At 51.4% G+C, this 12488-nt stretch overlaps 1 long non-coding RNA gene across 1 annotated transcript; it reads left to right on the top strand.

Moving 5' to 3' along the window:
• The first annotated feature begins 1425 nt into the window (after positions 1-1425).
• LOC109492365 lies at positions 1426-7006 on the top strand. The gene is made up of 3 exons (XR_006586530.1): positions 1426-2019; positions 2879-6262; positions 6769-7006. It is a non-coding gene; the product is annotated as an uncharacterized LOC109492365 (long non-coding RNA).
• Positions 7007-12488: the final 5482 nt, after the last annotated feature.

Genomic DNA, 12488 nt, shown 5'->3' with positions numbered 1-12488 from the left:
GGCAGTTTTCCTTCTGGCCGTTGGAGGAGGCAGATTCCCCAAATATGTCAATGGCAGGCGGAAGAATGATCAGTGTTTTATGCTATCAGCCAGCACGGCATGGTACATGTGTGTCAGTGTTTTTGAAAAGAAGGGAGGAGGAGAAGGGAGAAAAGGAGGAGGGAGAGGAGGAGGCAGAGGAGGAGGAGGGAGAAAAAGAGGGAGAGGAGGAGGAGGGAGGAGGAGGAGGGAGAGAAGGAAGAGAGGGAGAGAGAGGAGCAGGAGAGAGGAAGGAGAGGAGGAAGGAGAGGAGGAGGAGGGAGAGAAGGAAGAGAGGGAGAGAGAGGAGGAGGGAGAGGAGGAGGGAAAGGAGGAAGAGAGGAGGAAGAGAGGGAAGGAGAGGAGGAGGGAGAGGAGGAGGGAGAGGAGGAGGGAGAGGAGGAAGAGAGGGAGGGAGGGAGAGGAGGAGGAGAGAGGAGGAGAGAGAGGAGGAAGAGAGGGAGGGAGAGGAGGAGGAAGAGAGGGAAGGAGAGGAGGAGGGAGAGGAGGAGGGAAAGGAGGAAGAGAGGGAGAGAGAGGAGCAGGAGAGAGGAAGGAGAGGAGGAAGGAGAGGAGGAGGAGGGAAAGGAGGAAGAGAGGAGGAAGAGAGGGAAGGAGAGGAGGGAGAGGGGGAGGAGGAGGGAAAGGAGGAAGAGAGGAGGAAGAGAGGGAAGGAGAGGAGGGAGAGGGGGAGGAGGAGGGAAAGGAGGAAGAGAGGAGGAAGAGAGGGAGGGAGAGGAGGGAGAGGGGGAGGAGGAGGAGAGCAAAAGGACACGAGGGAAGACAGGGTCAACATTCAAAGAGACGAGCGACTCAGCCGCCTCCGGGTAGTTAAGTGAGATGCTGGGACCCGCGGTCTCATTTTCTCCCTCCCTTTTGGCGCTTTCTCAGCCTGCTGTAGATTGAAGAAAATAGGAATAAGCATCTTTCGACCACAAACAGATGTGCTTGATAAAGAAAATGTCAGCAAAAATGCTAGCGCGGCCCGTCACAGCAGCTTTCTGACAGATAGAGGGAAAAGGTAAAAAATGTTCTATCATGTCCGACAAGGTGTTCTTTTTGAGATTTAAAGATCACTGTGCAACTTTAAACATGTGTGTCACTCCGGCTCAGACTGCAGTTATCTGGGGTTCAGAAGAACTTTATCAGCTCGGCAGAGGTGGGGGGGGGAGAAAGCAGCCGTTCCCCATTTATCTCGGCTCGGTTCCCTTCAAAGCCAACAAATAAATTACAGTGTACATTTGATACAAATTGATTTCTTAACTCAAATAACAATGTTGTCCTCCCGGTCGGGCCATGTGTCACTCACTCGCGAGCCTGAGTGAAAGCCTCAATCTGTCTGTGTGACAGAAATAGGGCTGGCGGGGCTCACCGGGGAATGCTAATCGCCCGGGCCGGCCGGCCTTTGTGGGGAGGCCGCGATAAGGGGGATCGGGCCGGCCTGTCACGCGGCGCGGGGCCCCGTCTGCGTCTGTTCCCGCCGGCTCCCCGGGCCCCCCGGCCCTGCCATCCCATCTCACGTGGGAAAAGAAAGAGGCGGCCACCGCGGCCGAGATGCCGGTGGCTGGGACGCGGGGCCGGGGCCCGGGTGAAAGGCAGCCCATTGAATCTCTCCGGCTGATCTTATCGGCCGCCGGAGAAATGAGATATTGGCAGGGCCCGGGGACCGTCTCCCAGCCGAGCAGGTTAATAAGGTTGGGAGGTAGGCCACGGGCTAATTGGATTTGCCCCGGCCCACAGAGTGGCAGGCCCACTGCCAGAGAGACAGACGCGGGGCGGGCGGCTTCTCCTTTGTTTAGACCTGAGCCGGGAGAGGGAGAAATGAGGCCGCCCCTTGGAAGGCGACGAGTCTTCCCGAAATCCCGGCCCCGGGCAGACCCCGAGTCTCACCCTCTGCGGCTGAAGCGGCTGGCTTCCGATTTGCACCAGAGAGTGTTTAACCTCGCCGACCCCGGGCGGCAGGTGCATGTGGGAATCTCAGAGCCCGGGAGCCGGCTGGAGGTGAGGAGGGGGCTGGTGGGGGGGGTGGCTGGACGGTGGGCCCCTGAGCCTGTGCGGCCCCCCCGAGCCGCCCCTCTGCGGTGTCCCGATGGGCGCTAAGCTGCCACCCTTGGGGCGCGAAAGGGGAAAGGGTCCGCGTGCCACTGTGCGGGGCACGCGAGTCAGGCCCCCGCCGCCTGGGGGGCCTACAGCGGGGCGTCTCTCCTCCCGATCCGTCCCCGTGCACGGGGCGCCGCTCCACGCCAGAGCCACGGAGCTGGGACAGAAGGCACCCTCCCCGGAGTCTCCACGGCACCCCGGCACCCGTGGTTTGTCACGGTGACCCATATTTAACACTGACCTTGGGTTGGAAAATGCAGAGCTCTCGGTGCACTCAGATGACGTCCAGTACTGTCCCTGACGATTTTATCCAAGATGTATTATTTCGGTTGAGTTTAATGTATTGGAATTAACTGCAGGGTGAATTTTATTAAGGGTAGATTTTTCTTTGGGGGGGTGCCTTTTCGTTACCTTACATTACCTAACCTCTTTAAATTGTTTTGCAAAATATCTTTAGCCTTCAAAATCACTCATCTAACCACTCTAGCCAGACTCGGCTCATTCACTGTTAGGCTCTGATACGACGCTCTCCCCAGGAGAGAGACAGTATGTTAACAAATGTCCAGCTGACTAACGTATACTTTTCCCAGCATCTTTCGTTCGGTACCTAGAAAACGCCCTGCAGCATAGATGTTCAACTCAGACAATTAATACAAAAATAAACAATGTCGGGTTTTCCTAGGGGGTACCTCAGAGAATGTTGATGTTATGAAGAAAATCATGCTCCGTATCTATTTTTTCTGCTACGTTTTCTGCCCAGCGACATTTGTGGAAGGACAGTCGCCATCACCCTTGGATTGGGGGTTTCAGAGGAGATAAAGACAAGCGGTTAAAGACTTGCCATCAAAGGGCACACTATCTGCATGATGTCCGTGTACAATGTTGAGAAATCTGGGGGAGCCTCACCCCACACGTCCTTCTCACGGGTGATTCTACGCCACTTGAGAAGTACAAGAATCAGGTAGACTAAATAAAATGCCTGTTCTGTTTCCAGTAAAGCTAACTAGGAGAATGTGACTGAGACCCGAGGCATCAAGTGTCCTCCTTTTTTGTGGCCTGTAGGTGGGGGCCACAGCCAGGATGACGGAGGAGGGCCGGGCCTCACCTGGCCCCACTAGGAAGCAGCACAAAGGGCCTAGAGTCCCGCGGACATCAGGCTGGCGTCCAAATGAGTTATCGGGCGGCAGGGATACTGACTCCACTTTCTTCCCCGTATGAGCCACTCTGACGTCAAGGGCGAGAGCTGAGACTAGGGGAGAAGGCCATTCTGGAGGCCAGGGGCCGAGTCTCCCCGAAGCACACTGACATGGGAAGTTGCCTACATGGGGGCAAGCAAGATCCAGAATGCTTGACAGAGTTCCAGGCTCCAGAGCCTCGATTAAGTTTCCCAAAGTGGAATGAGTTAGAAGTAATTTTTTTTTTTGGCCTTTTGGGATATTAACCCTATTGATTTGTTTATCCAAAAACATTTGCGGACTGCCTGCCGTGTGCCTCCAGATACATCCATGAACAAACATGGGGAGACCCTGGGGCCTCAGGAGCTGGAGCCGTAGGCGAGGAAGACAATCGACATCAACTATAAACTTAATTAAATGTAAATAAGTCAATGTGTTGGCGGTTTTGAGTGTCCTAGATGAAAATAATGCGAGCCAGGTCAGGGAGAGGGAAAGCGGGGGACAGATGCTGTGTCTGACATAGTGTGGTCAGGGCTGGCCTTAGGGAGAAGGTGGGTAAGGGAGAAGTCACAGTCTGTGGCCTCGGGAGGGGCAGGGGGCTCGCTGAGAAGGACAACCGCAGAAGAGGCAGTTTAGGGGGTACGATCAGGCTTGCGATCGCTGGGAGGTGTTCATGGGTTTATTTGTTACCATTGGATGTTTCTGGAGAGGCCGGGGTATAGGAGACAAGCTGGGTAGAAGGACAAATCTGGAAAATGTCAGCACCTGAATGGTGTGTTGGAAACCAGGGCACTGACAAGACCACTAAGGAAGCTAGTCGGGACGGAGAAGAGGAGGGGCCACACTGGGGGTCCCAGGCGAGCAGACGAATGGGGCTTGGAAGGAGGTGCAGCTGGAGGGGTTGCTCATGCTGGAGGGTGACAGCCGAGTCCCGGGAGGGAGCAGGCTGCACGAGGCCTGGAGCGCCCTGCGTCCCGAGGGCCCTGCGGCCAAGGAAAGCAAAGACCCAGGGGGTAGCTGGAAGGGGGTGCGGGCACAGGGAAGGGATTTTGCTTGATTCTTTGCTTTTCTGGGGGAGAAGTGGTAGCTAGAGCCTAAGGAGATGATGAGCAGAGGAGGACCCCGGGGAGAGATGTGGTGAGCAGGGTGGGACCCAGCGGGCAGGTGAGCTGTTCCTCGGCTTCCTGTATCCTTCAGTACATGTGTGTGTGTGTGTGTGCACCTGTCACTGCAGGGAAGGGGGGGGCGCACCGTGCAGAGGCTCGTCCCCACGGCCCTTTGTTCCTTAAGTAAGAGCCATCGGTGTGTGACTCAGGTCCCTGAAGCAGATGTCAAGGCAGATGCAAGCGGGTAAGGAGCCCCGGGGTCCCAGCACCTTCACTCGGACCAGCACCAAGCAGGCTCCAGGACGCCCGCGAGGGGCAGGGGGAGGAAGATGGGCTCAGGTCCCCTTTCCATTCTACGCTTCCCCCCAAGTCAGCGTCACAAATGAGCCTCACAAGACGGTAACTGGCATTTTAGATTCATCGTCTGTTGGATATGCAGGTGTGGGAAGCCGAATTCCACTTACATGTTTATTTATTCCCATTTTCTATAGGAAAACGTGCTCGTGTTTAAAACTGATGTAACGTCAGCCGTGGTCCAAGACCTTGACTGGGTCATCCTGTCCTCAAAGGCGGCATCACCCAGAAAACAGCGATGGGAGCCCGTGACAGCCCAGCCGCTCTGGCTGAAGGTTTGGGGGGGGGGGGCTGGCGCTTGGAGCACAGGCCGCCTCCCTCTTGCCCCCTTGCTGAGACCCCCCAAAGCCCCGACTCTCTGTTCTAGGCCACCCCGCGGTGGGTTAGACAGCAACACGTTTGCTCACACTTAGCGCCAGGCCTGTTGCTCCTGAGTTTTCGCCACGCGAGCGCCACGAAGCCAAGGTCACGGCAGCAGGCGCCCTTTCCAGACTTGCCCGGAGCGCACGGCCAGCCCCCAGCACTGCGCATTGTGCCTGGGCTCTGGCACCTCCCCCGAGTGACGATGACGTGTAAGTGTCACAGTGGCCACAACCCAGGTGCCCAAAGACCGCACCTCCCCAGGGAGGCTGTGGATGCAGACTCACAGGGGGCCCCAGACCCCGAGGGGACGCTGGCTCGGGGAGGGACAGGGTTTGGGGCGGCAGAGAACGGGCTTGTGTTGCCCTGGGAGGTGGTGCGAGCCAGCGGCTGATGGGTCGTGCCGGGTTTGGAGGGACCAACCTGCTGCGCTCTGGGCGACCCCGGCACAGCGACGGGGAGTGGGCAGACCCGAGAACGTGCTGGAGAAGCCGGGCGCCGCGGGCACGTGAGGACTCGTTGTTGAGGTCTGTTCTCTCACCTCTACCGCCTGGTCCACACCTGATCTTTGTGGCCTGGGGACACAGAAAGGTATGTGACGGCCTGAATAGTCCTCTCTCAGACCACGAAGCTCCCCTGTCGTTACACGCGGCTCCCTGGGGGTGCTCCCGTAACAAAGCGCCACAAACAGCGTGGCTGAAAGAGAGATGGGTTGTCTCCCAGTTCTGGAGGCTGGAAGTCCGACACCAACGTGTGGGCAGGGCTGGTTCCCGGGAGCTGTGATGGCAAACCTGTTCAGGCCTCTCCCCTGGACTCTGGGGCTTGTCCGCAAGCCTTGGCGTCCCTGGCGCATGCCTGTATGAGCCCCGTCTCTGCCTTCGGCTCACAGGGTGTCTCCAGGCTTGGGGCTTCCCTCTTCCATCAGGACACAGCCATCTTGGACCGTGGACCCACTCTCCCCCAGCGTGACCTTGTCCTAGCTAATTACTCCTACGACGACCCAGTCACACTCTGAGACACTGGGGTTTAGGACTTCACCATATGGATTTCGACCCCGAACGGCAAGACCCTTATCCCTTCCTCAGAGAATCCCTGGATCTAATCAGCCTTCTTGCCCCATGCATCAAAGATCAATAATCCCTAACACCCGTGAGTAATCGCTAGAAGCACCTGACACATTTTAACTCCTCTGTTCCCGGTAACCTTAACAAGGGAAGGGTGAGCTTCATTTTCCAGGTAATGAAAATGACAGGAAAAGGAGGGGACGCTCAGAGAGGTTCAGTGAGTTACCCAAGGTCACACAGTGAGGAGTGAAGGTTCGGGAATTCAAATGTAGGCCGTGCCTACACGACCAGCCTGTGGTGGGCCTTTCCCGAAGACACAGGCACACACGTGCTCCTGAAGGCCTTGCACACGCCGGCTTTGGGAAATCCTTCTCCGACTGGCTGTGCTGTTTTTATGCACCCAGGAAACACTGAACACTATGGCACTGCTCTGAGGCTACTGGGTTTTACATACTTGAGATAATGAAAACACATCTTGGTGGAAAGTCGTGGTGTGTGTGTGCGTGTGTTTAAGGGCTTTTGTCTAATTACCTACTAGAGACGTTTTGTCCCCAAAGCAAATCACAGTGCCGAATGTTCTGTTTATTTCAGTTGCCTGCTGCAGAAATGGGAAATATTAAATCAAGCCTTGCTCTCTGGAAGAAAAAAAAAAGGAGAGAAAGTCTATGGAACAAAATGCAATATTATAAGAACTGTTCTGCAGCAGAAGGGAGCACGTTCAGTCAGGGTAAATAAAGAAAAGAAAACAATTTCAACCAAACTTTGCTTCAAATTAAAATGCAGGCTTATTTTTAAAGAAAGAAAAATCACCCCTCACTGTAAGTGTACGTCTGGGACATAAACCTCTGATATAAAATTGGTCTTAAAATATTTTATGTGTAATGATTTCTTCCTTTAACGTTTTGAGAGTTTTATTATCTTTGGATACATATCAACACATTGTAGATGCAAAAGGGAGCAGCCTGCGGATACCAGAGAGAATTTTCAATAACATAATTACAGTGTCATAGCAAATCAACCAGTCCTTGCTCCTGAAACACATTCGGTGAGCAAAGAGACGTCCTGAGAATTTGGTGACTTCTTTCTTAGTTGGCTAGGTCTGCCTTAACAAAATACAACAGACCGGGGGGCTCAATCGACAGGAATTTGTTTTGCTCATTCAACCTTCATTACGTCCTTCATGCGAATTCAGTCACTTTGGGCTTAGGGCTTGAATGCAGGCCTTTTGTGGGGACACCCTTCAGTCCTCGGCAGCAAGGACGTGATCGTTAGAGGGTACGTTTTTCCATGTGTAGAGGCTGGGGCTAGTTCCAGAGAAGGTGTTGCTCTGGGAAAATCATTTGGGAAAGTATCATCTGTACATCATTGCACGATAGGATCTAAACATTTCGAGCACCACGGGAGAAAGCCATGGGAGTTCTGGAAACTTCCATGTCGCTTGTCATAACAAAAGAACTCTCAACGTACAGATGGCGAATTTTGAGACATATCTCAGCACCCTGCATCCACCAGCCAATTGAGCAAACACACTGAAAATCCGACTTTGCCAAGTGACCTCTGACACAACAACCTTCGCTCACTGAGGTTTTGGTTCTCCTTGAATAATCTGTTAACTGGTATTGGTCAGTTTAATAGATGTCACTTAGACCACTTGTCTGCTTGATTCCTTACATCTTATGCCACCGTTTCAACAAAACATGTTACAGCAATATTGAACCCCACATCTGGGAATAACATCTATAATGGAATTTCTTAGATTTGAAAATATATCCATCAAGATACCGTGTTTTACTTTCAAAACACTTTACCACCTACACAAACTTCCACATATGTTTTCCAGGCTAATCCCAAGATCACACAGTGAGAGAAGGTCCTCGTTGTCATTTTCCCAGGGGGGTAACCAAACCATAGGGAGAGCAAGCGACCGGGATAAAGCCACCCCATAGGCAAGGCTTGGGGCTGCAGGTTGGGTTTTCAGATTCTAATTAAGGAACAAACTGACTTTTGGAATAAAATGCAGCATTTTATAACCAGGTGACATTTGAGACATCCGTTTCTAGCACCTTGAGGCTTCAGTACAAAATGATAATCTTTGAAGGGTAAACACAATTATTCTTTCTCTTTAAAATACCCACTGTCACTAATGGTGTTCTACGAATGAAGCATGTGGCCATGTTGGAAAGGAGATGGAAGCCACAGAAGGTATTTTGGGAAGATTGATTTGTGGCGCTACAACCCTGGTGGTCAGAATAAAGCAACCTATATTGTTAATCAACACACTAGGGCTTATCCTGCTTGAATGGTGTTTATTTTCTCCCCTTGAGAAAGAGACACACATGCTATAATGATATTCTGGGTTAAGTAATTCAAGTAATTGTGTTTAAAATGTATAAAGGATCAGAGTGGCCAGATCACATTCTGATCCCTGACCCTGCTGAATCTCGCCTCTGTAGTAAAACAAAGTACCTGGACGGAAGGCAAAACAGCTTCCTACTGTGAGCACTGTGGGGTCTGTAGCGTAGCTGGATGAGCTAGGCGTGGAGAAGCTTGCTAAGAGGCAAACACAGCTGGGTCCTGATTCGCAAGGGGTGTTTGAGACCCACCTTGACCTCTCCTGTCACCCCCTGTCAGTGAAAGCAAGTGGCTGAAAACCGGGCTCCCCGTCTGGTCCTGGACCACGTGTACCAGCAACATCTCCCTCAGCCCCACAGCTGAGGTGGGAGGTCGCCCAGATTCCACCTTCCCTGCGCACTGCCCCCACCCATAGCCGCCTGCTCCACTGGGGAGGCATCCTGAGAACAGAGGTCTTGAATCCTTCAAGTGCGGATTCGGGGCTGGGGTTGTCCATCAACGTCTTTCAATGGGAAGTCCGTGGAAGACATATAAAGGCATCTTCCCGTACATGACAAAGACTGGAAAGTGGAAAACCGTAACCAGGTTCACAAGGATCAATCTGTTCTAAAATGAGTGACTGAAACTCACAGAAAGACTCAGATTCAGAGGCAGGACCTGTGGGACGGCTTCCAGAGAGCACTATCTAATGAGGGGCGTTCCAGCTGTGGGGTGGCCTCCTCTCACTTCTGGCTAGTCCCCACATCCATGAGGTCATTCAAGGGTAACTTTCTGAGTGCCTAACATGTGCCGGGACCACCGCAAGCTCCAGTCTCCTCTTTCCCAGTCAGCAACAACATGGGGTGACATTGCGGTGGCCGGAATCCAATAGCCTCCATGAATATGGAGAAGGCGAGGAGAATTCATCTGTAAGTTGTTTAACTTGGAGACAACTGAGTTCAGCTGCAGACTGAAAAAGCCATTCAGTGACCCAAGTGGTCAGAGTAGGCAGAGATAGGCAAAATTCGCCATTGGTCGATAGCTACTGGGTTAAAGTCGACTTGATTATTTTTTCTTATAATTAGACTTTGTCTAAATCTAACTGGGATTTTCCCTCTTGTATCTTGGAGGGGCTGCCGTGCCTGCTTCGCAGGACTGGAGGCACGTGCGTTCATGCATGTGGATGTGTGCTGGCGGTGGGGGAAGGTGAGACAGATACATTTCAGCCCCAAGGATTTCATTTAAGGGGTCTGCTCCTCCCAGCCGTCAAGATGAGCTCCATCCTTGGAAACTTGACTTCATGCCATTCACAGTGTGTTGAAGGCTTCAGACAATGGGCAATTGATATTCCTGAGCTATGCAGCCAGGCTGTCCCCCGGTTTCGTTGATGTGGGAGGGAGCGGGGCGTAATGACGTGGACAGGGAGGAGAACCTCAGAAGGAGAGCTGGGACCAGGGAGGCGCCCGGGGTGGGGGGTATGTGGTGCACAGGCAGTGAGGAGGTTTGGGATCTGGGAACAAACTGGGATACTTTCCTCCAAAGATAATCACCTCATACATCAACACAACCCCTCTGTGTCCCTTTATATAATTGTAAGATAATAGAAAATACATATATACTGGTCTCTGTGCTCGGTTCCTGGCGTGGGGCTCCTGAAACCCTCGGAATTTCCCAAGTGACGGGAGCACTAGGACCGTGTTTGGCTTCACTGAGGGGACTCTAGGTGGACTCCTGTGTGGCTCCCGGATGGGGGCCAGTGGCCAGAAAGACCAAGCCATGGTCAGAAACTTGGGCTGTTCACCCCACCCATCCTACAGAGACAAGAGAGGCTGCACCTAGCCTCCGTGAAGTCCCAGTGGTACAGGGCTTGGGGGGGGGGCTTCGAGGGGGCGAACACATCCACACCGCGACGGGGAGCACCCAGCTCCATGGGACAGAAGCGCCTGCACCCGGGACCCTCGCGGAGCTCGCCCCGGGCACCTCTTCATCTGCCTGCTTTTCTGGGTCCTTTATCACATCCTTGAGTGACCTGGGACGTGCGAGTTATGGTTCCGCTGCGTTCTGTGAGCCACTCCAGGACATTAATCAAAGCCTAGGAGGGGTCGTGGGAACCTCCGATTTGTATCCAAGTAGGACAGACATCTCGGGCAATCGGGGGAGGTGCTCCTTGCAACTGGCGTCTGAGTGGGGGCGTCTCCTGGGACTGAGCCCTGAATCTGCAGGATGTGACGCCAGCTCCAGGCAGATGGTGTCGGAGCTGAGTTAAATCGTCGGACCCCCAGCTGGTGTCACAGAAGTGCCTGGTGTGGGAAAACCACATGTCCCGGGTCAGTGTTTGGAGCGTGGCCATCATGTGTCACAAAAGAGCCACGCGGGATGAAGGGCAGGGTGATGTTTCTATACAACAGTGTACAGAGTGTGTTACGTTAACCATCCATGAGGAAAAAGAGAATATTTCTAAATGATTTTTAATATAAATATAACTACCCCCTTTTTTTGTCCATCTTGGTGAGGATCAGAGAAGAAATGGAATAAACTTCTTCCTTTGTTACCAGCCAACATATTCGTCCTCACCATGGCTCTCAGAGAATGTTAGTTAGGGAAAATACTTTAGATGTCCGCAAAATATAAATACCCACACCTGTTTTTCACCATTATTTTTCAGAATGTACTATTCTGTGCTACTCCTCAGAAGGCATTATTTCATCTTTTTGAAAAGCTTTATCTTCTAATGCCAAGGGATACATGCACCTGATGTTTATAGCAACATTATCTATAATAGCCACGCTATGGGAACAATCATGTGTCCGTCAACTAACTAATGGATAAAGAAGGTGTGGTATTCAGTGGAATATTACTCAGCCGTCAAAAAACAATGAAATCTTGCCATTTCCTTTGCAATGACTTGGATAGAACTAAAGAGTGGAATAAGTCGGTCAGAGAAAGACAGACACCATATGATTTTACTCTTATGTGGAATTTAAGAAACAAAGCAAACGAGCAAAGGGAAAATAAAGCGAGAGAGAGAGCCAAACCAAGGAAAAAAAAGACTTTTAACTCTAGAGAACAAACTGATGGTTACCAGAGGGCAGGTGGGTGGGAGGGACGGGGCACAGATGACAGGGATTAAGGATGCACTTGTTGTGATGATGCACCAGGCAGTGTATGAAGTGTTAAATCACTACACTGTATACCTGAAAGTAATATCACACTGTATATTCACTAACTAGAATTTAAATAAAAACTTAAAAATATATAGCAGTGACTAATAATGAAGAAAACAAAAACCAATAAGTTTTCTCTTCTTAACATTCTGAGAAAAAAACATCAAGTGCTCATTGGCGGACGGACCCAGCTTGTTTGGGCAAAACAAACGATGACTTTTCTCATCCCACAGGGAGAGTGGATTGCAGCTACCTTGGCGAACTCTCCATGGCCAAGAGAAACAAAGTAGGTGCTCACAGGAAATAAAATTAATTATCTCTATTTGCTACATATACAATATTTTACGCATTAAGTACACCATTAATATATACAAACACTCAATGTTGTACAGTATTTTATTAAATTCACTTATCTTGCCCTTCACTTTATTATTGCATTACAGAGTAAAAAGCACTACGAACATATCTTATGTCAGATAATTGCATTTCTCTTCTGTGGTTTTTTTTTTTTCTCCTCTCAGAAATAAAGTACACTCACAGAATATCCAAAAAAGATAATTCATACTTCGATTGCCCTAAAATTAATCAAGTACTTACCATGTACCAGACACGGCATCAGGAACTTCTGCACACATTGCCCCATTAACAAGAAAATTCTCATCAGGCCCCAGTTTGCACCAAAGCACAGAGATGTGAGGTTGTTCTCTCAGGCGACATCACTGCTGGGGGCTGCAAATCCATGTTCCAAAGAGATTCGAACTCGTTAATGAGGATGCTGTCCTCTACCTAATGTGTCCCCTTCACAGACTGTGCAAG

The sequence above is a fragment of the Felis catus genome, chromosome A1, assembly GCF_018350175.1.
Source record: "Felis catus isolate Fca126 chromosome A1, F.catus_Fca126_mat1.0, whole genome shotgun sequence".
NCBI classification, from domain to species: domain Eukaryota; kingdom Metazoa; phylum Chordata; class Mammalia; order Carnivora; family Felidae; genus Felis; species Felis catus.
This window is presented reverse-complemented; position numbering and strand designations above follow the sequence as displayed.